Source organism: Notolabrus celidotus, chromosome 12 (genome assembly GCF_009762535.1).
Source record: "Notolabrus celidotus isolate fNotCel1 chromosome 12, fNotCel1.pri, whole genome shotgun sequence".
Lineage (NCBI taxonomy): Eukaryota > Metazoa > Chordata > Actinopteri > Labriformes > Labridae > Notolabrus > Notolabrus celidotus.
The window spans coordinates 19,361,085-19,387,548 of NC_048283.1; the positions used below are offsets into that span (position 1 = coordinate 19,361,085).

Sequence of the window (26,464 nt, forward strand, 5' to 3'; positions counted from 1 at the left end):
TCTCAGCCTCACCCCTTCTTTTTCTCTTGTTTCTGGCACTCTGAGTCACAAAGAAATGCACAATTCCTTCTTTGCAGCCTCTCCGCATTTTCTTTTTGTCAATTTCGGACTCTTAGCACCCTCATTATTTTTTTCTTTTCTCTGGGGTTGAAGCACTAATAAGCACCGCTGTCTTTTAACGCTGCATAGTAAACTTCGGATAGAATGAGAAAGGCTGACGGGAAACCACGTCTCAAGAGTTGCTGTGGGTAGTAATTATGGAAAGTAGCGTGGCCCTGAGTAAAGTCACTGATTGGTAAGTGATACCATTTATAGAACTCATGTATCATTAACAATTTGCAATGGTACTGTAAACCCAGCTATTGTAGTTTTGCAATATTAGTGCTTCCTCAGCCTAAGGCATTCGTGTGTTTTATGTCAGTAGACCATTTTACCTTTGAAGCTGTGAATCAAACAGCTACATTAAAGACAGCAGAGTTAGCGTCACAGAAATGAAACAAGAGACTGATTGTCTGTAGAAGAAACTTCATCTGCCTTCTGACAGCTCAACACCAAACATCAAACCACTGCATGAGTGAAGTGCAAATGAAATACAAAAGAGTGACAAGGCAAAGGGGGGAGCGAGAGCAGATAAATATAGAAAGAGGAACTGACATTTTCGAAAGCTGTCCTCTCTGCATCCACAAGTTGCACTGATGCGTGGATGTCAAGATCACAGTGCAAATTCTCCCACGCAGCTTACTGTACCCGTCGTTCACGGTCAGCTGCTTTGTATTTGCACTCTCAGTCATCAGAATGCGGCAAACCTGCGATAAGATAAGGATCTTTCATTAGAGCAGGCAAATACAAAACTCACTGGGGCTTAACTCCACATCTAATCAGCCAAAAAACAGCTATCCACCTTCAGTAAGAAACTGTATGCTATGGCCAAAATTTCGAATCTTGTTTGAAAAGTCTGTCTATTCTTGCAATTCAGTGACAAATTTCTGTGCATGTATGTAGAAATGAAGACTTTCTCAGTTTTATACAGCTTTCATTTTAGTGAAGTTACCCATGTGGACTCCCCCCCCCCCCCCCCCCCGCCCCCTGCTTGGAAAACCCGTGCTCGTTCCTCTTTCTGCAGCTGTGTTAGTGCATCCTGTTTGAAGCTGCTGCGTCTACAACAGACCCTGCTGTAGCACTATGCATGACCCAGCGCCATGCCTTATCTACACATCTCAGTAACCTGTGACTGTTTTAATTCAAGCTGTTAGGTTGGAGCTGAGTGCAGCCTGCACAAACACAGACATGGGAGGAGAGTCAACAGGTGGAAGCTCTGCCTGAGTGTGTTCAAACATGAGGACCAGGCCGCAGAATGTGTCAACACGCCCTCCTCCTCCCTCTCCTGGCCTGGTAGAGGGGGCACCCTCCTAATCGAGGAGGTTTACTCAAAGCCGGGCCAGTCCGAGTAATTGCAACCCCACAGTGACAAACAGCTCCATTCAGGCTAAGTATTGGTTTACAGTTTACTCTCCCACCTCCTCCCCCTCCTCTGTGTGCTCCTGCTGCCCATTCTGCCCGGTGCCACGCTGCATTAACAGCCTGTCAACAGAGACTCTCCTGATGCATCAACGCCTCGTCATCTGCACTTCAAACCTAATCCACAAACACAAACGCCATGTGCCATAAAGCTTATGTTTGTGTGTTCGTTCCTCTCAAAGTTGAGGTGAGCGAGAGAGTGAGAGAAAGAGTGCAAGACTGGGAATAACAAGATAGAGGAGACAAACAGCAAGTGCAAATGCGTAGGAGAAGAGACACAGACATAGAAAGAGATGGAGCTCTTGTGTGTGGTCATTTTATCTCCTCAGTACGTGGCTCTGACCTACAGTCAGGAGGGACTCTATCTGCCAACTGAGACAGTGTTATTAAAGGCAATCAAATGTGTACAGAGTTTGCAGCCTCACTATCTTTTCTCTGCAGAGTGAGTCAGCTCATCAATCACACGTGACAATCAAGCAGCAAAAACAGTCCCTTTAGTAAATCTGTGAATGTGTTTGTGTGCATTTGTACAGTTGTAAAATGCTTCATCTACATAATACATGAATACATGTCAATCATAAACTGTATGAAAATGGTGCTCACTGCATGCATACACTGTAGGTTTTTGTGTTTCTCAAAACAAATATGTACATTCATACTTAAGAGGAGCGTGGCTCTCTGTTTTCATTGCTGCATGTTCATATCCAAGCCTAATCTTCCAATTCCCTCAATCCTAATGTCCTCAGCATCTCCTTTGTACACCAATAAAGGGTCGACTGAAGTGCAACAAAACATATTTTCTCTCTTATCTCTACTGGTGTCTGCTCCTACTGATAGTTTTGGCTGTCTGAGATATTTTGCCTCAACCATAAAGCAATAAAGAGTAAACTAGATTAGAATGCTCATGAAAAACAAAATGTGTTAAAGAACTGAAATCCTCATTAGATTATTTTCTCAACAAAAAAAATAAGGCCCTTTGAATGATGTGTTTGATAAATTGTCCTAAATAGTGAGTATCTGTTGACGCTTGTTGTTTTGGGAACCAGTAAAAAAACTATATCAATGCAATGATATTCAAACACACAAACCAGTGAGCAGCAACCATTTCAACCCTTTAAATTTAGTTGAAAACTAGTCTGAACAGTATATCAGTAAGTTAAAAGAACACTGTTATGGCATCAATGTGTCAGAAAACACATTTTTGTCTTGAAATTTTGATAAATAGTTTTTTTCAGGGGCAAAAGGAGGCTGCATTGTGGTTCAGTGGTTAACACTGTGACCGTACAGGGCACCCTGGCTGGAAAGTACTCCGGCTCCCTCCCACAGTCCAAAAACGTACTCTTCAGATTAATTGGTCCCTCTAAATTCCCTCTAAAACACCAAAAGGGTTGTCTGTTTCTACATGTTAGCCCTATGATAGCCTGGCGAGCTGTCCAGGGGGTACCCAGCCTCTCACCCTATGCCAGCTGAGATAGGCTACAGAGACAGAACAGATTTCCCAGTGAAATATCCCATTGACCCTAATCTTTAATTGTTCCAAAACTGTTAGTGAAAAAAACTTTGACTTTTCAGCTGGTTTTCAATGACTAATCAATGGAGCCCTTCGATGTTTCATCACCATCTTTTCAATGAAAATATGCTTATTGGGCAATGACTTCAGTCAGCCAAGCGGCAACCTCCAGTCTCCAACTATGAAGCCCATGTGGAAGTGTTATAAACTGCAATTCATAGAGAATCCTCTTGAGGCTGGCTGCAGAAACACCAGAAACCACATACACACCAATTAAAAAAAGACGATCTTTGCAGCATTAATAAACATGTTTACAGCCTGGCTGACTGCATACAGTCTATGCAGTCAGTTTGTATTTATAATAGCTCCATTGTGTCTCTCCACCGTTTGACACTATATATTCTCTGTTTCTGAAGAGTGGATAAAAGGTAAAAACACATCATCAACTCTTGTATGTCAATATGCAGATGACATACTAAACAATTTGTAATGCTTAGGGTTGTAGAAACAGAGAATAAACAATGTTCCTTTTTTTATACTTTAAAATTGTCTGTTTTCCTCCAGAAAGATCATCTTAATCACACTTTGAACTTCAGAGAATTCAGAAAATAAAGATCTTTCAAGTCATGTAAGGATGCCCAGGTATGTTTGTGACGATGGATTCACTAAAGGTTTGATGAGACAGAAAGTGAACATTCATATTGCTGCTGTTACTTTGGTAAATCATGTTTACAGAAACAGTTTTCAGCGACAGACAGTAAAAAAAAAAAACAGCCTGACCGCAACTGTAGATGAGGCTAAGATGTCAAGACGTGTGTCAATACCTGCACGCTGCTTAGCAACAAAACACTAGGGGCAAACAAACATGCACCGGCGTTCTTTTCTTTATACAAATAGACTAAGAGGCAATTTGTTACGACAAAGATTCAAATTATGGGACACCGAAGTGTATCTGGAGGTGGAACCCAGCTCACACCATCACAAATCCAGTGGCCCACTTTGTGTGTTAGCAGACAGACAGAAATGTGTCACTAGCTGAACTCATTGTTTGGAGGGGCAGTCCAGTACGGCCACGAGGGAAGGCCACACACAGCCGCACCGTCTGGTACCAAAGTACAGAAACATATTCCTGCAAACACACACTGCTCATGACTGAGATCTGATCATGTTGTGCATGTACAGTACATGACACACACTGTGGATGGACAGTTTTCTTTCCTCTTGACCACCCAGACTGCTCACATTGCCTGGAGAGTAAGTGAGCCCCAAAGGTCACATGACTTGTGCTAAGGGAATTAGCATTGCATTCCTCCAGCTGTCATCACCCTATAAAGATCTGGTTAGCAGAAACATGACTCCAAAAGCCGACTTGCCACCTACCCTCCCCTCCTCACCCACCGAGCCACACGCTATAAGATGATTTGAATACAAAGCAGAGAAATAGTCGTCCTTAAAATAGAGATGCCGTTGTTTCAAGAGGCAGAGAAGCAGCAAGGAAACAGAAAAAAAAGGCAGAGAAAGACAGCAAGATGAGCAGGGAAGTGAGACACTGTATTGATGTAGGAAAGGTGGCTGGATGCATTGATTTTCTGTTACTTCTTGCCTGTTTACGTACGGCTGATTTGTCACCCAATACAGGTTGAAGTCTGTCTCTGAACATGCCCTTAGACGGGCTCCACTGGCTTCCTTGTATGCATGTACACACAACGTACAGAGAATCTGTCTCTGCTGGGGATGTTTACTTTAAGAGCTTTAAGTCATGACAGGTTACCAAGTAAGATTGCAATCTTACTGTAAATTCAGGTTAACCCTTGGTGATCGGTTGCACTATGAGACTGCTATGATGGACCTCTTAGCTTTAATTATTGAATCTTGATCGGATGATACCTGTTGAGACCTGCAGTTAAAACAAACAACAACACTTAATGCACTACACACCTCTTTGTTAAATATCACGTTAATCTGCAATTAACTGCTGTAGTGTTTCTGTTTAACTTTTATCCATGGTTTAAAATTCAGTATTAAATCAATAATCAATTTTACAACAGATCAATGCCCTGTTTTATAAAAAGCAAAATAAAAGTGATGGCATGGAGCAAAGTATCTTCTTAATGATTTCTTAATGTTTGAATATAATTTGTCAAATCTTGAAATCTGGCAAAAACACCTATGGAGGAAACACAAGTGTGACACCACTCAGATTGTGTGCCCTTAAAAGAAGAAAGCTATAAATGCATAGAGTATTAAAAATGATAGTACACCTGTTTGCTTTCTTGCAGAGAGCAAGATGAGAATATAATAGCACTGTTACATGAGTATATTAAATATAAGGCTAAATACATTAATAATTTAGCAAAACTCAAAAACCATCAACAGAGTTAGCAACAAGCTAAACAGCTAGGTAGCGGCCTCAGTCAAATTCAAGCAGCAACCTTTGGTCTCAAATTCTGAAGCCCATGGGGAAGTGTTGTAAACTGCAATTCATAGAGAATCCACTTGAGGCTGGCTGCAGAAACACTGTAAACCACATTCACATCAATTCAAAAAAGGCGATCTTTGCAGCATTAATAAACATGTTTACAGCCTGGTTCAAAAAACAGCTTGGCTCTACATAGCTAATCTCTCTATCGGCACACACTATACGGGTGGTGATTTTTTTTCTAACGTGACAGTTCAGAAGATATTAAGAGTTTTTGCCCAAATAAGGACATGACTGACTTGAATCCCGGACGGGAACACATAGCTGTTGGTTCGGAGGCTCAAACTCCACCCCTTTACGTCACACTCTGCCTGGTTGAGTTCTGCATTTCCAATATGGCTGCCGCCGCCGATTGGCTTCAAAACAGCGTTCAAGAACAGATGAGTGACGTCACGGATACTACGTCCATTATTTATACAGTCTATGATTAAATTGAAAAAAAATCTTTAAATCAACACATCTAAATCATGTTTATTAACATATAGTGGTATTATGTGTAACTTGTTGATACTTTTAAATACTAAAGGGACTTTTTTTTAGAGTTAGATGAAGTCATGCTAGCTGTTTCCCTGCTTGTTGCTTTTTTCTAATAATGCTAACTAGCTGTTGCCTTGAACCTTTTTTTTAATAAACAGATGTAAAAGAAGAATTAATTTTTTTCCTCCAACTCTCAACCAAGAAACTAAAAAGGCTCTTTTTTTCTTCCTTTTTTTGTTTGTATAATGTTACGAAATTTGACATATTTTTTCTTTGCGCCCTGGAGGCTCTCTGAATGGAACCATCCTTTTATGATTTAACTTAAAGTAACAGCATTTTTGGGACAGTTTCATTTTTGTTGATAAGAAATCTATACTGATTATGCTTTGAGTTCACTGCCTTCATAGACCAGCCCCAACACGCCATTCCTCTGTATTGTTCAGCTGTGGACAGTACATCTCCTTTATGGTTCAGGTTCAATATACAATACAACTTCTCCGAATTCACACTATAGGGCTTTGACAAAGTTATACATTTGTATGTATTATGTTTGTTCCTGGGAATATAAAATGATGTGTAATTTTCTTTTTACTGTAAGTCCTGCAGTTGTAAAAAACACTATGTTAAACTTGTTGGCCCAGTTTTGAATGAAAGTAACAGTCAAGTGTTTAAACATGCTGTATGTTTTAGGGTTAACTGAAAGATCAAATCAAAATATTATGTGGTTAGTGGGGCGTTATTTCTTCAAGTCATTCACACAAAACTGGATAATATCAACAAATCACTAGAAGTGCAATCATCTCCAAGAAAACTGACCGATAAATAAAACTTGGATGACATATGGGTAACAAGCTTGTCATTACAGCTCTACATTCAGAAGAGTTTACTTGGCCAGTTTCTCCTGAGCGGCACAAAGTAAAGTTGTTTACAGTGAAAATAAGGTGCATTGTACCAATCATGATATTTTTGAGAAAACAAAACCTGCTGCAGACAAGCAAACAGAGGGACTGAAAGTAAGCCTTGCGCCTATATTTAATTTGTAGGATAAACATGAACTTGCAGTCAAGCTGTCTTTTCATAGAAAGGGTGAATGTTTTACTGTTATTCGTAGAAATAAAGTAAATAAATATTTATATAATCCCCAGGGATACCAGATGAAGATATAAAAATGCAATAGCCTGTAAGATATCCCAGTAAAACCGACAACAGACAAGCCAAACAACCTCTGGATGAGCAGAAATATGTTTACAGTCCATTTAAACAGCAGATGAGGAAGTCATTAGCCTGAAACCAACAAATATAAACAAATGTTAAGACGTGCCCAGCAGTGAGAGTGGAAATCGAATCAAAAGACCAAGAAAATTCAGTCTAGGCACTGGAGAATATAACTCTATTCTTACAGAAGTCTGACTACAAACTGTAAAAAACAGCATACCCTCATATACAGCTGCTGAACACATGACAAAAGTGAAGTAGGTACAGATAAGGTATGTGATTATGGAGACGAGGACTTCGTGAGGACCCTCCTCGTGTTTTATGTCCAGACATATATATATATACTGTATATGCACACACGCACGCACGCACGCACGCACACACACACACACACACACACACACACATTGGCACCTACTAGTGTGTCATAAGTACAGGAAAATCACATTAAGCAAGTCCTGGCAGACTCAGTCTTGTCTGCCCACAGTTTTCACTCTGCCCATTGTGGTTTGGCAAGACTCAACGGGTCTTTGGTTTGAAAGTACGTCATTGCACAGAGTATGATTGACAGGTTTCGCCTTTACTCAGACATCAACATCAACATAAACCTTCACTCAGTTTAAAGGTTCAAATTGAGGAAAACAAAAACTGAATACACCTGTCTGGATGAATGGAGGCTTTGTGGAAGTTAATGGACCCTTTAAAATGATTTTGCTTATACCAGAAAATACTTGAGGTAATTTCAGTGTTGAAAAATCAAGTGTAAGTATGAGCTGTGAATTTTTATACAACTCAACCAATTTGAAGATGTTAAGAATAATAGTTAAGTATCGATTTGCAAAAATTAGGGGCGTGGCTGAGTTGACCCACAGGCAGGTGTAATGTAGCTATTGGGCTGGAGTCTAAATGCCCACCTCAGCTCCACCTGTGTTTCATTAATCAAAAGTAAGGTTGCATCAGTATTTCCAACATGACAGCCGCCATCATTTGGCCTCAAAGCTCATCTTCGTAAAACCAAGGAGAGTCGTCATGTTTTCATAAAGTCGCTTACAACACAATGTCATTCACTAACTGAACCATATGATACTTTGCAAAGAGAAGAAGTTTATAAACATTTACAGTAAGCATATTTAGCATCATTAACATATATTCTTTAAAGTATTTACAAAAATACATATAATAAAAAGTAAAAAAAGTATTTTCATTGATCTAGTTGCTAATGCCAGCATGCTAACTTGCTTAAGAAAAATGCTAACATGCTCATATTTGGCAAAGAAGCATTCAGCCATGTTCACTCCCTGTTAACTGGTAACATTTACTAATAGAGCATTCCTAAGCCTGACCTGATGAAGTTGGTGAATGTAAAGTCATCTGTCGCTAACCTTATGACCAAGCGGCAACCTCTGGTCTCAAAACATGAAGCCCATGCGGAAGTGTTATAAACTGCAGTTCATCGAGAATCCGCTTGAGGCTGTGTATGTGAAACCACATAGACACCAATTCAAAGAAGACGATCTTTGCAGCATTAATAAACATGTTTACAGCCTGGTTCAAAAAATGGCTTGGCCCTACGAAGCTTATCTCTCTATCGGCACACACTGTACAGGGGTGAATTTTTTTCTAACGCGACGGTTCAGAAGATATTAAGAGTTTTTGCCCAAATGACTGACTTGACTCCCAGATGGGAACACATAGCTGTTGGCTAAGAGGCCCAAACTCCGCCCCTTTATGTCACACTTTGACTGGTTGAGTTCTGCATTTCCAATATGGCTGCCACCATCGATTTGATTCAAAACAGCGCTCAGGAACAGATTGGTGACGTCACGGATACTACGTCCATTATTTATACAGTCTATGCTTATGACACACCACTCACTCAACCCTTGTCAAGAAATTTTACTCAAACTCAAAATTCAAAGATTCCAATCTAAAGGTGGCACAAGACAAAGGTAAGGAAATCTCTAAACTCAGTAAGAAGAACAACAAATGTCTGATAACATTTCCAAGCTGACCACTGAGGCCATATAATTAATGATATACTTTAATGTACACCATGATAGAATCATGCAGATAAACCCAGCACAGAAGACCGACTGAAATGCAATGTTAATAAGACATAATATCCTTCATTGTGTTATGCATATACATTCAGCATGTGAACATATGACCCATCAGATGGAGCACTTGGTCATGCATTCACACCATTAAGCCAATCAGATGAAGTGCCTGCCAGATGTCAGCTACATCTCAGATGAACTGATGTCAGCAACATGGTTAGTTAGCATGATAGCTAAGGAGAGAACAGGGGGGGTTATGTAACAGTGATGAAGGACAATCATTCTGAAGTTTAGGATTATTTTGTGACAGGTTACAAACCACGTTAAACATGCCAGACAGCAGATACATGCACTCTTACATAGTTTTTCATTAACTAATGTCATATTTTCATGGTATTTTAGACCAATGCTGCAAAGAGATATTAAACCCAAACTTGTGGACAAATTAAAGTACCACACTGCCTTTCACGGAGTCACACTGCAAACACTGCTTAAGGTGAATGACCTGAGATAGAAGATAAAGTAAACACTTCAACAAACATCACCCTCAGATTAAAGGCCTGTGCTGGATTTATAGGAATAACATATTCCAACATCTTCATGCAGGCTTGTTTGTCGACACAGAGAGCAGAGCAGGAAAGACTTGGCCGATGAGAGGCAGAACGCAATAAAACACAATGTACAGGATGACAAACTCCTCTGGGGATAATCTGATAACGCTGTAGTTATACAGAGAAGCAATAAACAGTGGATTACACAGATTGATGGGATGAAACGCTAAAACTCTCTACAGAGAAAACTGCAGCATCCGAGTGGTTGTGGCTGCGCTAGAGCAACAAAAGAAAGAAACTCTAGAGCAGAAAGTCGAGGAAAAGCATGTCCTCGTGCAGTTTTGCAGAGATTCCAAAGTCATCGATTGGCTACCCAACCTGTGACTCGTGTGTTTGTAATGTTGATGACAACTTGACTAAGCATGCATGCCAAAACACACAGCTATGACCTGTGAAAGACAGATTGTTGCAGGGAAAGCTTGCTTTCACAAGAATGGAGTGATCTTCCAAAGAAACAGCATACTTCCACTTAGAAATAAATCTGCCTGGAAGTTTAGCCCAAGAACTCAAGATTTACAACCTCATAAAGTCAAATTTGTACCTATGTAAACACACAGGGCATTTTTCTCCAGCAACAATGCCTTTGTGTGTGTCTAACCCCTTTATTTCACTGAGAGAAAAATTGATTTCTCCTCTCTTCACTCTCTCCTCTGCCTCGTCTCGCTCTAAAACTCTCACTAGGGTTTCTCCTCATCTCCCTCTCCACTGTAATTAAGGTTTTCCCACAGTAATGGACACCCACACTCATGAGTGGGAACCCAGCCCCGCTGCTCCTGCTACTGTACTCTGAAAGACTCCTAATCAGATTCACAGATAGCTACACACCCTTTTCCAGCCTTCTTTCTGCCAAAGACAAAAGGAGAGATGAGTTTTGTGTCTCATGCTTTCAGCTGTACAGCTACTGGCCTCCCTGTGGTGTCAGAGGAAAATATGTCCTCCAGAGATGAACTATAGGAGCAGCATGTGCCTACCAGACCACAAGAGTCACCAGCCGAGCGACCACTAAGCTGACATCAGGACAGGGGGGTCCCTCAGAGGATGAGCACAGCACTATAAAGCATATTGGAGCTGCAGAGTGATGATGAAAAGTCCCAGCCTGCGGTGACTAAGCTGAGGGTTGCTTCCTTGCAGTGTGCTGACAATGCAAGGCAGGAGAGACGAGTGGAGGTGGGGGACTACCTGGGTGTAAACACAGGGACTGCTGACTGTTTGAGGTTGTTAAGGACAGCAGGATTACATAATAGAGATGACTGTAAACTCCAGGACAGAGGACGCGCTTCTTACAGCTATCAACTCTTATTTTACCTGACATATTTCCAACCATATTATCAGAATCAAAATGTCTTGGCTATTGCTGTATATTCTGATGCATATCAAAATTATAATATCCAGAGATGTTGCACTACCTTTGTTTCTTTCCATTACCTTTTTACATACCCAGGCTTGACTAGCTGATACATCCACCAGATCTTAGGAGGATCAGAAAATTCATAACATTGCTAAAAAAATAAAAGATTGTTGATATTTGCTTGGGACATTATAATGTTGTCCCTCTAGAAATGCATTGAACATTATGTAAAGATAATGTATAGTGAGCAGGTAATTAATATGAAATATAATCCCAAAGGATGAGAAATATTTGTATTATTTGTATTATTATTTTAATCATTATTACTTTAATCATTGTTTTAACGTTTATTTATCTTATTGAATTATTTATTTATATATTTATTTCTTGTGTTCATCTGACCTTGTTAACTGCACCTTATTTTTTAACTTTTCTTTCCACTAGTACTTATTTATTAAGTATTTTATTTACAATCATGCCTTTTATAATTTTACCATTGCTGTTGTTTTCTGTCTCTGTTATTCTGTGAAGCACTTTGGGCTGCATGTTTTTATGTATGAAAGGTGCTACATAAATAAAGTTGAGTTGAGTTGAGTTGACAAGACCCCTAAGTGAAGCCACCACTCACAATACATTATCCTGCTTATATAATGTATAATAACTACTCAGTAACCATACACTATCCTGCGTATCAAATATATAGTAACCCCCTGCTCACTCTCTATATGAACTCGGTTTTTCGAGTGTGGCTAGAGTTAGCAGAGCTAGCAGCACCAGCCATTGGTCCACCTTGCAGGTTAACGTCTACATGCATGCATTACTTCAGTCGAGTGGTTTTATTCCAGCCTAACCAAACAAAGTCCTAATACAACCTTAACTTAATTTTCTGGATCAAATAAATGACAAACAGTGCCACACTTTGAGATTCCACCTGTCATCTGTGTTTATTTACATCTGGGTAGTGGGGCATTAGAAATCGATGCATTCGAGCTACAGCCCTGGCTAGTACCGAGTTGCTGCGCTATAGCTCAGGCATAACACATGAACAGCATTTCAGGCACAAACAAAATAAATATTGCTGATTTGTTTAAGCTACTTGTACTTCTGGTGCTGACTAGGGTCTAGTTTGCATAACCACAATCTCTAAAGTCAGTAAACCTAACAACTCTGTGCCTGGAGCCTGGTATGTGCTAGGATTCTCTGCAGATCTCATGACCCTGCATATAAACAGCTACAGTAAATAAAATGACTGATGCATAGTTCTCATGTGCAGGGCTGTCATGTGCTAGCCTCAACTGTTTGCCTTCAACCCTAATCTTTCACAGCTTCAACCATCTCATCTTGCCTTTGCCCCCAAACAGTGTTGAAAACCATGGCTTTAGCCACAAGCAGCAGTGTGTAAACATGTAAACCCAAGACCAGAGGCCTTTTTTTTCAATGCACGTTTATTGACTCAGTTACACTGGCTGAGTCTGTGTCAGCAGCTCAGTTTGGTCTAACATTAACAAACTCAAACTGTTATCTCAATTCAGACACATGGAAGATTATAAGAAAAGTTCAAGGAGTGCTTTTTGATGAATTTCTGTTTGATATAATCTGTTGTTACTTCTTTGTTTGTGATGCTGTTCTGGTCAGGACACCCTTGTCAAAACGAGACAAGAGATTTCATATCTTTATGTGAAATATCCTGAAATAATAATGAAAACAAACAACAATAACAAAACTTCAGGAAACAGACAGACTCATGCTGGGCATCAGCATCATCTGACATTTAATCTCCCACTGTCAGTTCAACGTAGCAGTGTGACAAATATGACACGAGATTACTTTACAACAGCTGCTGTGCATTGTGGAGCCTGATTCTGCCTGATGATTCACCCACTGTTAGACCCTCTCACATCGAGGATTATCAGGGAATACTATCAGACTGACTCGTGGATAAGCAAATTTGTGTGTTAGCACAGGGTCATTTAAATATAATGTTACACTAACCAACACAAATATGAGGAATGAAATGAGAGAAGAAACAGGTTTTGGTTCATGAGTTTAAAGAATCCAGAGTTGCAAGTGTTTTGAAGGTTACGTTGGTTGTTATGATACTGTACTTGAGATAGAAATAATTAATGTTTAAAATGCAGCTACATAGAGAAAGACACGTTATAGTTTAGAACAAGTCAAAGAACAACAAGGGCACTTCTTTCTTTCTCAAGTGTCAACTTAATTGAAGGTAAAACCTGCAATGTCACTAATGATCCCTCATAAGGGACCAAGACAACTGAGCGCCCACGACTGTTTAAAGTGTGGTAGGAAGTTCAACAACAAGTTTGTCTGTAAGTAGATGTCAAGAAAAGACCGTTAAGGGTGATAATTTTCCATTTGCCTTAGTAGTCAGAGCAGAATAGAAGAAGTATATGTCCTGTAGTTTTCCTTTGAATAAAAGTTCGGTTTGGCAAACTTTTTGTTGATTAATTTGCACTTCACTGTTTTGGATCAATTTGTTCTAAATTCTCCAGTTCTCTTTAACATGGTTCCAAAATTAAACATCTACTTAAATAGTAAATAGATGTATTCTTATGAAGCACTTTTTGTAGTCTTCTGACCACTCACAGCGCTTTTACACTACATGTCACGTTCACCTATGCACACACATACTGTACACACATTCGTACAATAATGCTATGTAAAGTAGCCATTAGTACCAACTAATCACATTCCACACATTTACATTCACAAACCGCTGGCCAATGCCTCCTTTAGCAATAGAGGGTTCATTGACATTTTGACACAACCTCCTGAGATGACCCTTGCTAAAAGTGGCATTTTTTAGTACTCTACATGTGGAAAACACAAGGTAACTCATGATTGGTACAACACCTGATATATTGCCCACATAAATAATTAGATCACGATACAGCAACTCTGCCATTACAGATAAATTGTGAGACAAACACAGTTACATCAGGGTTTCTGATGAACTGAGAACACAAAATGCCTCTACAAATGTAAGTAGAGGATCAATTCCACCATAAGGAATCACAAAGTAAGTAGTATAAATAAAGTAGTGACAGAGTGAGAAGGTGGAAGGGAAATCCATTTAAAGGGCTGTGTTATTTTTACATTAAAATATCAGTATTTAGGGCCAGTGATATGATAGATGTATCATGAGTCAGGACGACGATATGTCACTGTAGCCATATTTTGCCCCCTATCTGCTGTTTACATATGATAGTATCGGTACATCAAAATGAATGCAAATTAATACATGACTAGACTGACTATTTGTACATTTCTAAACAAACATCACATTTATATAAGAATTAAATGTGACTCAAATTATCCACCGAAAGTATTCTCAGCATGAAAAACTACAGGGAGATTCTTTTAATGGGTTTAGTAATTAGAAAGTTTGTTTTGTTCAGCTTGTGGTTTTTGAAAATATTTGACTTTAAAATGAATTAAAAGATGAACAGATTGTTCAAATAGTATTAGTTATTGAGCGATTAATCAGCTTAGCAGTTCAGGGGCAGGAGTTACTTACAGATGTTGACAAGTCTAAGTCAAGTCTGAGAGACGTGGACATCTCTACACCTCCTAACTGGCTGACTATACATTCAGTTTCCTGACAAACTCCTCCTCTAGTCACTGTTGCTGCTTTCAGGTTCCCTGTTTTCAGTTAGATACAACAACCAGCAAGGTGTTTAGTATATCTTGTACAATACAGCAGGCTATGAAAGACCTTTCCTTTGCTTTGGCACAGTACAAATGTACTGTAGTGCGGAGGGGAAGGTCTGGCAGCGCTAGACTAGAACATGACAGGCACTCTGATTTTATTGGAGTACAGTGGAAGTCTGTGTTCCGTCTAGACCAAGCGAGAGAAGTTGTTTGTAGGATCGCTCACATAAATATTGACCTTCAATTAGGTGCAACAGACGCCCTCGCTCAGAGGCAATATGGAGGCATCAGCAAAAACACCATTCACATAAACATTCAGTGAATATATATAAACATGCAGAGACATACCTACACAGTGTAAAGAAACACAGCTCCTGCAAATACACGTTTTCTTGTAGGTTGAAGTGACACCAAATGCACAACGAATACAGAAGCCTTTTAATGACCTGAACAGTGTGTCAACACAGCATCTGTAGTATCCCAAAACCACAACAAAAACTATCACTTCTACTCTTACACAACACACGAAGGGCCCTCAGTCTGTGGAGTTTTGTGCCCTTAAAAGGGGTGAGAAGTAAATGACCTTCCCGGTGATGGCAGACGACCACACTGCTGCATAATTAACAGCATCTAAAATGAGGTGTTCTCTATGTGACCTTACCTGACAATGTCAGGTCACTGCACGCCTTCAGGGACTATGTGGGAAATAACAAATGCAGCACATTCACAGACCAACTTCTCTTTTTTATATCTACACTTTCAGAGAGGGATGAAACAATACACTTAACTCACAACAGGACTTTTCGTGATTTTTATGTAACTGATAAAGTATATGTTGAAAGTTTAGAGAAGCAATTGCCTAAAAGACAGAAAAAAGGTTATTTGGGATGCTTTTTTTAGACATCTAATGCATTTAGTCTATCATTTCACCTCCTCCTGTTGACAATGTGTCAAAAGTGACTTTTGATTTGTGTGTATATGGCTGAGCAATCACCAGCAGAGAAAGACAAGAGGGGGAGAACGGAGCAGAAACTAGAGAAGGATGTTAAAACAGACAAGGATCTGAGTGAAAGAGACGTTCACCAAATCGAAGAAAACAACTGCAACCTGCAAGACAGTGTGAGCTTTGTCAGTGTAATCCCGGGTGCACACCAAATGCGAATAAAATCATCTGTGAAGGCCAACATCAGGCCAATAGAATATCCACTGTTAAATGTGATTTTTGCAGAAAAGCAGGACAATTCTAAGACTTTAAATCAACGAAAACTTTAAGTTAAATGTTAATTCAACCCATTAGCAGGAAAGAATTACCACAGAAGCACCATTTACTTTGGAATTCTATCTTTTTTCTGTGTGAAAAATGTAACTTTTTTCTAAATCATTAAAATGATCTTTGAATGAAAACTTTAAATCAACTTGTTTGTTGAGATGCGATTTTGTGTAACCACCCACTCACTATACATTACTCCTTACTTATTGCAGCATTAAACAAAGTAATCACCCATCACATTCTACTGTATGTTGTTTCTTTACACTTTACAGAGCGTTTAAAGAGTGCATCTGAAAGAGGGGTCCAGGGGTCACTGCTCTGCCTCAGTGACAGCGACATGATTGCAGAACATCGTGCTGGAGACCTGCTACCTCGATTTGCTCTGCAGATCCGCATCGGGGTCGGAAGGATTTTCCCCAAAGCCCTCTTACCCTCCAGCAAAGCAAAAATCCCTACAATCCTCACTCACTGCTAATGCAGGGATGCCTCACACACCGAGACAAAGGAGGAGAGAGGAGAGGAAAGAAAAGCAGAGAGAAGGAGAGTAATCAAGAAAAGAGAGATGGAGTCGAGGGAAGAGGAAAGGATTGAAAGTTAAAAAAAGAGGAGCAAAAAAAAAAGAGGGAGGAGGAGAAGACATGGAAGAAGAAACACTTTAAGAGAATAGACTTTAGAGGAGGAGAGAAACAAAGAGTAAAGGGCAAAAGGGAGGAAAGGAGAGAGGAAACAAAAGAAGAAGTAAATATGTGGAGATGCAAAAGAGAAGAAGAGGGGAAACGAAGAAAGGAGAGGAAAAGAGGAAATAAAAGGTAGAGAGAAGAGATAAACTGAATCGTTATTTGAGATGGAGACACAAACAGTGGGACAAAGAAAAGAGAGATAAGGAGAGAAAACAGAAAAAGAGACTACGGGGCTCTGGTGACCTAGCGGTCTAAGCACCCCACATACAGTGGCAATAGTCCTCGTCGCAGAGGTTGCCGGCTTGACTCCTGGCCGCGACCATGTCCTGCATGTCCTCCCCCCTCTCTGCTCCTCACATCTCCTGTCTCTCTTCAGCTATATCATAAAGGCACAAAAGCCCAAAAATAAATAAATAAAAAGAGATGAGTGGAATCAGCTCTAGAGAAAAAAGATAGGAATAGGATAGGAAAGGAAGAAAGTAAAAACTGATAGAAATCTTATTTGACTAACAAAGTGTGTACGGCTTCTATTCCTCTCTTTCATCCCCTCATACATAATCAGAAACTTGGTCCACAACGTCAGAGGCCTTGGATATGACGACTCAGATGGAGACCACCATTAAAAGGATGAGAGGAGACAAAACAATGCCAGCTCAAAGATCAATGTCATAAGCACATTTAAAAAAAAAACTGAGATAAATTTGTCTTCCCAGGTGTCAGAAGTCAGAATAAAGAAGCAACACCTGGAGGTTATTGTGATCTGCTCAGATGCAGTGTGAGCTCAGGGGTGTGGTCAGAGGAGCGTCCAGGGACCCAGAGAGGGAGAGATTTGGAAGAGGTGGGGATATCTAGCCATGAAACACAATATCGTGCCTCCATCATGGATCAATACCCACACCAGGAAAGCATCCATAGTTAATCTCTGAAAACAAAACAGGATCCTTGCTACCAGCTCCAAGAGCATTGTTTAAACTCCTGCATTGAAATCTGAATGCCCAGTATGACTGATAAGCTACTTCATGTGTTAACACTGTTTTCATGCAGTCATTATCAGCCTCTCCCATGCATAACACAATTCTCAACAATGAGATACTGGAAGACATGCCTCCAGACATACCTGTGGTAAGCAGTGCTGAAGCTTAAAATCACAATGCACCAATCACTGTTACACAACGGCGCCCACTGTGGAAAGTGAACACCTGCACAAGGCTGTTGATGTAAGAAGAAAACATAATGGATCATCACATTTTCAGAGGAGAGGAATAGAGAATGAACATCTAATCAATATGACACAACATGGCAAGAGAAGTTGTAGTGGGGGCGCTGGTGGCCTAGTGGTCCAAGCGCCCCACATTCAGAGGCTACAGTCCTCATTGCAGGGGTCGCCGGTTCAATTCCCTACTGGTCGACCATTTCCTGCATGTCTTCCCCCACTCTTCACTCCCCATATTTCCTGTCTTCTCTTTCCTATGGAATGAAGGCAAAAAGCCCCAAAAATATAACTTAAAAAAAAAAAAGAAAAAGAAAAGTTGTAGTGATGGTCTGAACTTCATCACAAACAGCGCAAACTCCCCCTCTACATTCAACCAGGCAGCTAACAGTGCAGAGCAGGCTAATGATTAACCATGAAGAGAGTCTGAATGAGTAACCTCTGACTGTAAAAGCTGCACCTCTTTACATGAACACCAGCTTTTGTCATTACGTAACCAGACTGTTACATTAACAGACAAGCACTACAAACACACACACAGACACACACTACAGAATAACACACATACAATACAGACCTCCTGACACACACAAAAAACTCATAAACTATAGACAGCACAATTAAACAATACAGATTAATACACGCACAGTACAGACTCACTAACACATATACACTACTAGATAAAATGCATACACAAGACACACAACAGATAGACTAACACCCTCAATGTGAACATACATTCACTACGGACTCACTAACACACATACATTAAGGCCTCACTATCATAAAATGCAGACGTACCAACACACATACTTCAAAATCCCTTACACACAAAACAAATTCTCTCATATACACACGGAAACAGACACACACACAACAGATAAATTAACGCCCTACAAATTCACTTACACAGAAACTACAGAGTTACATGCAGAAGTGGGCACAGTTAATTAAAAATGTAACTCCATTAACTGGGAATCCGTTAACAAAGGCGTTAGCTTCAGTAACAGTTAATCAATTAATTATGCTGAAACTTACAAAAGTTTAACGTGAGCATTAAAACCTGCTGAAAGTCCAACAATCTGCCATCCTCCTGTTGCAATGGGAAGGGACCCCACACAACAGACGTGTGCCCAGTTCTGGTAACATACAGTATCTCATAAAAGTGAGTACACCCCTCGCTTTTTCTGCACATATTTAATTACATCTTTTCATGGGACAACTCTGGAGAAATGACACTTTGATGCAATGTAAAGTAGTCAGTGGACAGCTTGTATAACAGTGTAAATTTACTGTCCTTTTAAAATGACTCAACACATAGCCATTAATGTCTAAACAACCAGCAACAAAAGTGAGTATACACCCCTGAAAAGTGAAAATGTCCAAATTGGGCCCAAAGTGCCAATATTTTGTGTGGCCACCATTATTTTCTATCACTGCCTTAACCCTCTTGGGCATGGAGTTCACCAGAGCTTCACAGGTTGCCACTGGAATCCTCTTCCACTCCTCCATGACAACATCACGGAGCTGATGGATGTTAGAGACCTTGCGCTCCTCCACCTTCCGTCTGAGGAGGCCCCACAGATGCTGAGGCTGCCTTGGAGGTGTGTTTGGGGTTCAGTTTCCAAATGGAGGGGATCATGCTCTGCTTCAGTATGTCACAGTACATGTTGGCATTCATGGTTCCCTCAATGAACTGTAGCTCCCCAGTGCCTCACTCATGCAGCCCCAGACCATGACACTTCCACCACCCTGCTTGACTGTAGGCAAGACACACTTGTCTTCGTACTCCTCACCTGGGCACCGCCACACACGCTTGACACCATCTGAACCAAATAAGTTTATCTTGGTCTCATCAGACCACAAGACATGGTTCCAGTAATCCATGTCCTTAGTCTGCTGTCTTTAGCAAACTGTTTGTGGGCTTTCTTGTGCATCAGCTTTAGAAGAAATGTGAGGGGTGTACTCACTTTTGTGAGATACTGTACACATACCATAGACGATAACACAATAACAGGCACACTACAGACTCACAAATATACACACAAATTACTGGGCAACAACGTTAAATAATCATCAAGCAAAGACAATGCCAGGTGCAACCTGATCACACCTGTCATATCAAATCAATCCATGCAAAGAAGGACTCCAGCTCATTTCACAATGCTGATAATTAGAGAGTAGGTCAGCAGATGAACGAGATAAAATACAAACGTGTCTTTTTTTTCCCATTTGATAAAAACCAATAACATCCATTACTCCATGCACATTACAATCTAATATACATGGTTATCTTAGCCAGCAACATGTTTTGTAGGGGTGAGTATTGGCAAGAACCTCATGATACGATACACATCACGATACGATAGTATCACGATAGTATCACGATATATCACGATATCACAATATTGTGATATATTGCGATATTCTACACAGTTAACTAGGAACAATATAGAGATGGAGTATATGTAAATCACACAATATTACTAGGACAAATTAAGTCAAAACTATTTGATTGAAAACAACTTTTCCACTTGATTGTTTTAGAAATACTGAAGACGTATTTTACTTCCAACTCGGCTAAAATATAAATTTTTATTTTTACAAAAAATTGATATTAAGAGTTGGAATATCAAAATTATCTGTTTTGGATGGATTTTAAATTAATTAGTGAAAAATAAAAATACATTAGGTTGTGACATAGATTTCAGAACATGGCCGATATTTATGTTAGAAGTTATTTTGAACTGCATTATTCTATACATAACAACAAAATTCATATTAAACACTAGCCAGTGACTTTTTATCATTTAGGGGTACGTTAACTTGCTTAACAGCAGCCACACTGACGAGGCTGCCTGCAGTGTCCACAGACAACATTCGTTACATTTTTTAATCGGCCTCGTGAGTGCAGGCATCGCCCAATGCCTATTATTTAAAAATTCCATTAACTGGTCTCAATCTATCGCTGGTTCAATGTTCATTCATCCTGAATACAGGCTGATAAAAGAACTTTGCCATGGAAGTCTTACTGGTTGTGGAATCGGAGGCACTACTTTTTTAAAGCTGTATACACATTTTGTTTTAAAAATCAACAAAATCATCTTTAAATCAATATTTTGTCTAATCTTTTTTATGTCTTAAGTTGGTAGCCAAGTAGTAAGTGCAATAATGTCAAGTGAGTATGTGGTTATGCAAATTAGTATCACTTCAGGTTGGGACAAGACCCCTAAGATTCATGTTGGGGTCATGCTCAACATGCTGGGATGCCAAACTAATGCTTACAGTACAAACTTATCTCCAGAACTCCAAAGACACACGTACACTACACACTCACAAACACACCTAACCCACAGACTCCCTAGAATACACTACAGACTCACTTACACAGTGTACTCTCCCCTTTGGCAAACACAAGGAAATTCTATCTGCATTTGAAGGGGCGGCCAACACGCTGGCCTGACTGAGACGTTGAGTCAGGGCCAGACACTGATAGACAATCACAACTCGAGCAAACAAACACACACACACACACACACACACACACACACACACACACACACACACACACACACACACACACTGATTGAAATGATACATAATCAGAACTTCTGGCAGCAGACCAGGCCATAGAGAAAATAAACGATCCCTTCAGAATAACATCAGAACTGAATGCATGCAACACAATTATTAGGCCAGTGGGGCATTTACTAGGCTGCCAGACTGGCACTCCTGGCCTCCATTTTGCATTTTATGTGTGTCTGCTCGTGTGTGTGTGTCCTGGGTCTTGTTCCTGGTTCGCTCTGGTCTCCAGCACTACAGTGGGTCTATTCTTCTCGGGTGCTTCAGAGAGCAGGATTAATGAGCAGAGCAGGGACATGAAAAGGTTGTGTCCACCAGTCACCAGGATTTTACTGCCTGGGTGTGTGTGTCACTGTATTTGTGTGTTTTCCTCGTAAGAGACTGTTAACAATGGCATCCTTCATACATGCATCAACACTTAAACATGCTGGTACATGCCATTTCATTTACACTCTGTGTAATCTGTCAGCCGGTAGTCATGCGTGAAGCAGAGCAGACTGCCAGCTACCACGTTTGTTCACTTTTTCAGCAGCTCTACAGGCAGCACAGCATCCGTGTAACACCTACGAGTTTCACATCAAAGGTTCAGGCTTAACTGTCACTCTGACTCTGCGGATCATCCCATGATCCTTTGCCCCGTTGTGGCCTTTGTTATCAAACGTTATCTAAAGGGAGTTGTGTCTGAAGGTCTGAGCAGGAACTCCACGTGATCCTGTCCCTGCCAAGTGCATCTCATGCCTTTAAGTCAACACGTTGCCGCCTGCGAGGCTGACTTAGAGTGAGAGATGAAGATCTGAGGAGTGCAAGCCAGGTGAGTGTGTGTAAGAAAGTGAGGTACTATGTAAGGCTTTGATCAGCTCTGTGTTAACCGGTGGAGATCAGGCCTTCTCCATGTGCTAAGAAGGAAGACACACAAGAACACACACCAACCTGTACGTCTAACTGGGAGGGGTCTTCAGTAATCAGTGTTAGTGCTGACAGACATTATTTTCATTTTAATTGTACCTAAATAAGCTTCTTGCACAAGTTTACAGGTATGATACTGAATACCAAAGCAGTCTGTAATACACTGGCACTGCTAAACTGACTGAAATGAAAACTGGTCCTACAGCCATGCAGATAATAGCACATTCACTTCCAGCTTTACAGCACTACAATTATTCTCAACAAGCCACCTTCTAACATTTCAGCCAAGTTACAATAGTATAAAAACATCAAAGTGTGTCTGACTCGCAGCTTTCATCTGCATCCATGCTAAAACCATAAATGGCAGTAATCCCTAAAGCCCAGAGTTTTTTCAATCATCAAATGCTTCATGAAGTCAAACAATCTTGGAAACTTGTAAGAAAATGAAGCTGTGCTCTCCTTGGGTTGCCTGCTGAGATAGCGCCTTTCTCCAGCCAGCACCACAAGTGGTCTCAATCCAGAGCCTGTAAGGCTGCCACTTTGTGCTGATTCAATAAGAAATAATTGCATATTGGCCACTCTCCACTCATCCCCCCCTTTCACCACCACCGCACTCTGACACTTTACTCTATTTCTGTGCTGGAAGTTGAAGTTACAGTACAGAACCAGAGCGAGGGGAAGGACACTGCAGCACGGCTGGATTGGATGGGCTGTTGCATGGAGGAGATACTTGACCTCCAATAATATGAAAAATATTTTTCTGCAGCACCTGGCTTCAGGGCAGACAGCTGCCACTGAGGTCTTCATATGCAGAGACACACTTCAAGTGCTGTCCTTACTTCACTCCCTGATAAACTGGCATTACATACACAGACTGTAATGATCTCAGAAATAGATAGATAGATAGATAGATAGATAGATAGATAGATAGATAGATAGATAGATAGATAGATAGATAGATAGATAGATAGATAGATAGATAACACTAATATTGCGTTTGAATGCACATCTCCAACCACATTCATACTATCCATACTCCATTATTTGAGAAACTAAACCCTGGATGGCGTCTTAAATATCCTAAATTGCATACTGAGTAGATATTTGTGTCTAAACAGCGCCAAAACAAACGTGTTCACTTCAACTTTACCTCTTTATCACAGAGCAATCGATCAGTGTGCACTAATGCATGATGTCATCCACTAAAAATCTTACGCGTGTAGGTGTAGCCAGTAACAACGGAGTTCATCGTGAATCTTCAACTTAAGCGTTGCCTGCCTGCCTACGTCCTCGCGCACTGTTGCTCTCCTCAGCCACTTTATTATAAAGGATAAACGGGGTGAATGGAGGAACATGATGAAGCATACGCTGTCAGCCCGGACGTGTGCAGCGCCCTCGTCACTACTTCTGCACGCGCGCTGTATAAAGCCAATGCAATTTACAAAAAAATCCCTCTCATCTAACTACTGATGAAATGTCCATCCTTATGTTTCATTTTAATATAAAACGAAAGAGCTCAACTTCATGACACACTCCAACTGTGAAAGCACGGGTGGGATCCTCCGCGCAACTTCCCACCATGCCCCCTCTGAATGTGACACTCATTGCAACATCACTTAAAGTAACTATTAAACAGGCAGTAATGTGACAGTTCATATTTACCAGCTTGCTTCAGTGCGTACGCTGCAGCCATTTATTCCGAAGCGAAAGGGCCAGAAGTCCGCATTTCCTGGATTGCGCTGCGCCGGATAGAGCTGCTCTCGGTGCCCGCGTTTGAGCGCAGGAAGAGCCGGAGGGGCTCTGGGTGCTTCCCACTGTTGTGTCAGACCGGACAGCGATGCCACATTCAGCTGATCGCCACAACAACACAACATCTCGCCCTACGCCAAACACACTCCGCGGCGCCGCACCACCCCGCACGGCAGGTCCGGTGGGCGCCGCCCCCCTCTCTGCCTCCACCAGTGCGCTCGCGCGTCGAGCCCGCCTCATGAATAATCATAAGGAGGCAGATGCAGCCATTGGTTTAAAGAAGCAGTTCCTGGCTAATGCCATTAATTCTAATTAGCCAGGCAGCCTCATGTAGACGCTCTAAAACGAGACTGATTGGGGGTAATCATGATGCACACAATGATCTGAGCTCGCTCACCTCACTTTTTCTCCCTGCGATATTTCACCATCCCATATCTTGTTGCAACACCGCAAGAATGAATAGCCCACCTAAAGTTATGCTGACACTGCATCCCACACAGGAGAGATATAATAGGGGTCAGGATCTGAGGGCACAAATCAATTAACTTCTCCTGGATGACTGTGTGAACTGCTGAAGGGTCACTGGCGCAGTTTTGCAATCCTTTGCACACATCTCTCTGAGCTGTGAGTGGATTTCCTGCTGATCTGGTGACCGTGGATGCCTGACCTCCTCAAATCTGAGGAGCAGAGAGGAGGGTCTGATGGGGGTCAGATACAGGAAAGGTCACTGGTGGAAGCTGTGAGTGCTGCACGCTTGGAGATCAAACGGTGCTCTTAAAGGCCAGCTTGCAGCAGGGCGCACAGTTAGGGGTTACCGGCTGCAACACTCATGATTTCACCTGGAGAAGTTAAGCTGCTCTCAAACTATGAAGGAAACATAACGTGGATAAGAAACACTTCTCTTTCTGCATTTTGTGCTTCCTTGAGAGCTGTCAATGCATCTGCGTCCAGCATGTTATCTCTTTGTTGTTGAGAACAGCTCCACAGAGAAGAGAGGGAGGAAAAGGGACACAGAAAGTGTGTGGGAAGGGCGGAGGGAGGGAGGGAGGGAGGAGAGGAGGATGGATGTTGCAAAAAATGGAGGGAAGGAGAAAGCAAGAAAGACAGTGGGAGGAGGTGAAAGACAGAGCAGGAGACGGTGGACCACGCTGTGGTGCGAGCGCTCCGTGCTGCTACAATATGACTCTGACGGGCTTATGTAACCAGATTGGCCTGGCATTTGGCTCACAGCAGACGCCGGCTGCACTCACTGTTATATAACTGCATTAGCCGCTCCTCTGAGCTGAGGGGGAGCATGCGCAGTGGAGAGCCCTGCACACACACAACACACACATAACCACACTCAGACTTTCAAACTTTTTGACAGAGTTTGACTGCACTGCACTGCAGCCAGAGTGAGGGAATAAAAGTAATCAGACCAATGAGAAAACGCAGAATTTTCAACTGTTTTTTTCTTCATAACAATAAAACATAGTGCTCTCATTTTACTCAGACTCCCTGCAGTGATTCTGACAGGCTTCAGTATCTTCACTTCCCATCATCCAGCAACAAGTCTCCCATCCTTAAAGCCTAATTGGAGCTTAATGTTGGTTAAATGTTTCCAGTGCACATGCAGTGTGCCAGCAGGGCTTCAACTCAATTAGCTCCCCTGCATGCAGCACATAATTTAATGGGCCTGGATCCTACTTTTAAAACCCAATTACACCTTAGGTTCTTCCAGTCATTCTGTCAAAGAGGTGGACAGGGATGCACAAAAACAACATTTATCCAAATCAGCGTCAGGACCAGCTCATAAGCACAGAAACAAAGCTGCAATGGTGTGATGATCGACTCCAGAGAATGACCTTTTTCCTGAAAAGCGAGCGCTAAACGCTGACATTTTCAGACTAATGTGGGAAAAGAAGAAATGAAGATTAAGGTCAGGGATAACACCACAACTGATAACCATTGTTTGAGTCAATCTGCAATTAAAAAACCCCAGGGTGCCTAACCAAGCGTGGCTGCAGAGCTGCACTAAGTGGTTCATAATCAGCACATTAAAGCCTCTGATCTCTCATTACAGCGACAAATTGCATGTGATGATAACAGAGGAAATGAAGGTGGGATTTATGACACAGGAGCCAATGGCCAAAGATGGAGAGGGTCTTAAATCTGTCCTGAGAGAGAGAAAGAATGAGTTC

General features: G+C 41.2%; 1 protein-coding gene across 5 annotated transcripts in view; it reads right to left on the minus strand.

Moving 5' to 3' along the window:
* The window catches only part of LOC117823500 (transcription factor HIVEP3), a 56,051-nt gene extending 31,553 nt beyond the window's left edge, over nucleotides 1–24,498 (minus strand). For 2 of the 5 annotated variants that reach the window (XM_034698713.1, XM_034698708.1), the window contains exon 1: nucleotides 24,198–24,486. The gene's annotated coding sequence lies outside the window, so the exon portion shown is untranslated. Of the gene's footprint in view, nucleotides 1–654; nucleotides 807–24,197 lie in introns of all 5 variants that reach the window. The other 3 variants (XM_034698710.1, XM_034698711.1, XM_034698709.1) reach the window with 3 other exon arrangements.
* Between the last annotated feature and the right edge of the window lie 1,966 nt (nucleotides 24,499–26,464).